General features: G+C 63.4%; 1 non-coding gene across 1 annotated transcript; it reads right to left on the bottom strand.

Annotated features, from left to right (window-relative positions):
• Positions 1-1,153: 1,153 nt before the first annotated feature.
• LOC140475131 (5.8S ribosomal RNA) lies at positions 1,154-1,307 on the bottom strand. The gene has a single exon (XR_011959710.1). It is a non-coding gene; the product is annotated as a 5.8S ribosomal RNA (ribosomal RNA).
• Positions 1,308-5,000: the final 3,693 nt, after the last annotated feature.

Here is a 5,000-nt window from a genome sequence, read left to right as displayed (position 1 = left end):
CGCGGGGGTGACGACCCGCCGCCCGGGACGTGCGAGGCACCAGCAGACAGAGACTGCCCGACGGTCAGAGAGAGGGAGAGAGGAGTGCCGAGGCTCAAGTGGCGAACGGTCGCGCAGGCACGCCACGCACATCGATCGCCAGCCGCGGAACGGCACGGCCTTCAGTGGGGCCGGCGGGCGACGCCGCTCCTGAACCCAGCGGCCCCGAGTCGGACGAGTTGAGGAAGGCACGCCGACGGTGACAGGGTACGGAAGACACAGCGGTGGCCTTCTGGCGACTTGGCCCCCGACAGCCCGACGTTCCGCCGTCCTCCCGATGGCCAGGAGGACCGTGCGGGGGTCGGCCGACGGCGTGGTAGGTGTGCCTGCACGGTGACGGAGCACACACCACGCCCGCCAACCCCTCCGTACCTCCCGAGACCGGTGGCAGGACGGAGCGGAAAACGTGCGGACTGAACGGGAGAGCCAAGAGCCAGCGATCCACGCGCGTGCGACCGTCCAAGTCACAGCGTTCGACGAAAACCTCCTCCCTCGGCCAGGCACTCGGCGCCAGCAGGGGAGACAGGATCAGACGCCCCGCCGGCCACTTAAGGCCGAGGACGAACCACGAGACGGGCGGCTGCAGCAGCGGGCGGCCTGCAGCTCCCAGCACTCTCAATCGATCAACCATCGAGTCGGGTCAGCGTGTCAAACCGGCGAGCTCCACGGTCAGGCCGGCGGCGCACCAGCACCGGACCTCCGCGGCTCCCTTCACTCTTTCCACTGCCAGCCAACCGAGAGACGGACCCAATGCGGACGTGCAGAGCTTAGGCAGACCCCCCACTGGAGGCTCAACACTTCGTGGCAGCTCCGTGTCCCAGAGACCAGGAGGGTTGGCACACACACACAGTGTGAACCACCGACAGCCATTCTGGGACCGGTGACAGCCGTGCTGGCCCCACTGCCACGACACAGACGGACGCCAGGCCGCGCTCCCCGGCGGGGGGATGGCGTCGAGCCTGACGAACGGAATGTGCAGGGTGGGGGGGAAAGGCCAAGCGCTCCGACGCCGGAGGGCTCCGGAGTCTGAACTTAGGGGGACAAAGAGGACGGGTCCTCTGCGACACCCCAGCCGCGCTCTCGCCAGCCAAGGCGAGTGCGATTGATTGCCAAACGACCCTCAGACAGGCGTGGCCCCGGGAAGAACCCGGGGCCGCAAAGTGCGTTCAAAGTGTCGATGATCAATGTGTCCTGCAATTCACATTAATTCTCGCAGCTAGCTGCGTTCGTCATCGACGCACGAGCCGAGTGATCCACCGTCAAGAGTTGTCTGAGTTTGTTTTAGGTCTCTCCCTCGCCAGAGGAAAGCGACCCGGACCGCACATACGCTCCCCACCTTGAGCTACAGCCACCTGCACGCCGGCGTGCGGGCGGAGCAGGGTGGCGTGAAGCGATGGGGAGCACCATCCTGGTGCGGCCCGCAGAAACATACGTCTATTGGGGGGAGGAGGACAGGGCGCCCAAGAGGCGATGCGTGCCCCAACGCACCGCAGCGACGGAGGCAGGATCACCGCCACCATGTCGCCCGCCTAGTATCACGAGGCGTGCAGCAGCTTTGCCCTAGGAAAAGCAGAGGCGGGAACGGGCACCGGCCATCGGTTCGGCAGCGTCACTGACGCGTGCACGTGGCGGCGTGTCGGCGAGCGGACTTCCTGCGAGGAGGCGGGGGCGGCACTCGCCCGAGCAGACGCCCGCCCGGCCCAGCCACCGCCGAGGTGGACTGGGAGTCGCGGCAACGGCTCGTCATACTCGTTCCCACACTCACAGCGCAGCTTGCCCGCAAGCCACCGACCACCGATCGACGCCAGGCGCCCCGACCGAGAGCGGGATCGCTCGTTCGCCCTGCTGGCAGTTCGCTGGGGATCACTACTGCACGGAGCTCGGAGACCGACGGGCGGCAACTCGAGAGTCTTTAAACCACCACCCCCATCCCGCAAGTGCAAAGAGGCTGTATACGCACAGACGGGTGAGGGGAATAGGTACCCCGTCGGGTTTGAAGGGAGCGTGACTAGATAGCAACGATGTAAACCCAGCCGATTTGGGAGCGAAAGACCGGCGCCTGCATCACCGGCTTCGTTTCCCGTGGCTGGAGAGTACACCGAAACCCTCCGTCTGTCGCGAGCTCCCGACGACGCGGTGCCGCCAAGCAGCAGGGCCGGACCTGGTGTGGCTCCCCTCGTCGATCACAGACCGGTCGGCACTACTGACGAGACGGTGGAACGGGCTTCGCCCCTTGTGACGAAGGGTGATGCGAACCCGCCCGCCCGCGTGCGTTCGGGGTGGACTCGGCAAACGGAGATTTGAAATCGGAAAGTGTCCTCCTGCCCCGCGCAGGTAGGCGCCCAACAGTTGTGGGGGGTTTGGCGGTGACCACGGCTGCAGGGCCTGCTACCCCGACGAGCTCTCCTGCTGGCCCCGAAACCACCCTCGCGAGACAAGTTGAAACGGAAACGGGCGTACCCCCAAGCCGACGATCCTTTCTTATTTGTTACTTTTTTTTTCACTTGCTCGAGTTGTGGCGATTTGGCGGTGACCACGGCTGCAGGGCCTGCTACCCCGACGAGCTCTCCTGCTGGCCCCGAAACCACCCTCGCGAGACAAGTTGAAACGGAAACGGGCGTACCCCCAAGCCGACAGAGATCCTTTCTTATTTGTTACTTTTTTTTTTCACTTGCTCGAGTTGTGGGGGTTTGGCGGTGACCACGGCTGCAGGGCCTGCTACCCCGACGAGCTCTCCTGCTGGCCCCGAAACCACCCTCGCGAGACAAGTTGAAACGGAAACGGGCGTACCCCCAAGCCGACGATCCTTTCTTATTTGTTACTTTTTTTTTTCACTTGCTCGAGTTGTGGGGGTTTGGCGGTGACCACGGCTGCAGGGCCTGCTACCCCGACGAGCTCTCCTGCTGGCCCCGAAACCACCCTCGCGAGACAAGTTGAAACGGAAACGGGCGTACCCCCAAGCCGACGATCCTTTCTTATTTGTTACTTTTTTTTTCACTTGCTCGAGTTGTGGGGGTTTGGCGGTGACCACGGCTGCAGGGCCTGCTACCCCGACGAGCTCTCCTGCTGGCCCCGAAACCACCCTCGCGAGACAAGTTGAAACGGAAACGGGCGTACCCCCAAGCCGACGATCCTTTCTTATTTGTTACTTTTTTTTTCACTTGCTCGAGTTGTGGGGGTTTGGCGGTGACCACGGCTGCAGGGCCTGCTACCCCGACGAGCTCTCCTGCTGGCCCCGAAACCACCCTCGCGAGACAAGTTGAAACGGAAACGGGCGTACCCCCAAGCCGACAGAGATGCTTTCGCTCCTGTTACTTTTTTTTTCACTTGCTCGAGTTGTGGGGGTTTGGCGGTGACCACGGCTGCAGGGCCTGCTACCCCGACGAGCTCTCCTGCTGGCCCCGAAACCACCCTCGCGAGACAAGTTGAAACGGAAACGGGCGTACCCCCAAGCCGACAGAGATCCTTTCGTACTTGAACCAACACAAAGTTTGTCACGTTTTATTTTTACGAGTGATCGACCGTCAAGATTTGTCTCTGAGTTTGCTTAAGGTCTCTCCCTCGCCAGAGGAAAGCCACCCGGACCGCACATACACTCCCCACCTTTAGCAGCAGCCACCTGCACGCCGGCGTGCGGGCGGAGCAGGGTGGCGTGAAGCTGTGGGGAGCACCAGCCTGGTGCGGCCCGCAGAGACATACATCTATTGGTTGAAAAAAAACAGGGCGCCCAAGAGGCGATGCGTGCCCCAACGCACCGCAGCGACGGAGGCAGGATCACCGCCACCATGTCGCCCGCGGAGTATCACGAGGCGTGCAGCAGCTTTGCCCTAGGAAAAGCAGAGGCGGGAACGGGCACCGGCCATCGGTTCGGCAGCGTCACTGACGCGTGCACGTGGCGGCGTGACGGCGAGCGGGCTTCCTGCGAGGAGGCGGGGGCGGCACTCGCCCGAGCAGACGCCCGCCCGGCCCAGCCACCGCCGAGGTGGACTGGGAGTCGCGGCAACGGCTCGTCATACTCGTTCCCACACTCACAGCGCAGCTCGTCCGCAAGCCACCGACCACCGATCGACGCCAGGCGCCCCGACCGAGAGCGGGATCGCTCGTTCGCCCTGCTGGCAGTTCGCTGGGGATCACTACTGCACGGAGCTCGAGGACCGACGGGCGGCAACTCGAGAGTCTTTAAACCACCACCCCCATCCCGCAAGTGCAAAGAGGCTGTCTACGCACAGACGGGTGAGGGGAATAGGTACCCCGTGGGGTTTGAAGGGAGCGTGACTAGATAGCAACGATGTAAACCCAGCCGATTTGGGAGCGAAAGACCGGCGCCTGCATCACCGGCTTCGTTTCCCGTGGCTGGAGAGTACACCGAAACCCTCCGTCTGTCGCGAGCTCCCGACGACGCGGTGCCGCCAAGCAGCAGGGCCGGACCTGGTGTGGCTCCCCTCGTCGATCACAGACCGGTCGGCACTACTGACGAGACGGTGGAACGGGCTTCGCCCCTTGTGACGAAGGGTGATGCGAACCCGCCCGCCCGCGTGCGTTCGGGGTGGACTCGGCAAACGGAGATTTGAAATCGGAAAGTGTCCTCCTGCCCCGCGCAGGTAGGCGCCCAACAGTTGGGGGGGTTTGGCGGTGACCACGGCTGCAGGGCCTGCTACCCTGACGAGCTCTCCTGCTGGCCCCGAAACCACCCCCGCGAGACAAGGTGAATCGGAAACGGGCGTACCCCCAAGCCGATAATGATCCTTCCGCAGGTTCACCTACGGAAACCTTGTTACGACTTTTACTTCCTCTAGATAGTCAAGTTTGATCGTCTTCTCGGCGCTCCACCAGGGCCTTGTCCGACACCGGCGGGGCCGATCCGAGGACCTCACTAAACCATCCAATCGGTAGTAGCGACGGGCGGTGTGTACAAAGGGCAGGGACTTAATCAACGCGAGCTTATGACCCACACTTACTGG

The sequence above is a fragment of the Chiloscyllium punctatum genome, unplaced genomic scaffold (assembly GCF_047496795.1).
Source record: "Chiloscyllium punctatum isolate Juve2018m unplaced genomic scaffold, sChiPun1.3 scaffold_1423, whole genome shotgun sequence".
Lineage (NCBI taxonomy): Eukaryota > Metazoa > Chordata > Chondrichthyes > Orectolobiformes > Hemiscylliidae > Chiloscyllium > Chiloscyllium punctatum.
Note: the sequence above shows the minus strand (reverse complement) of the source record. Positions and strands in the feature narration are given on the sequence as shown.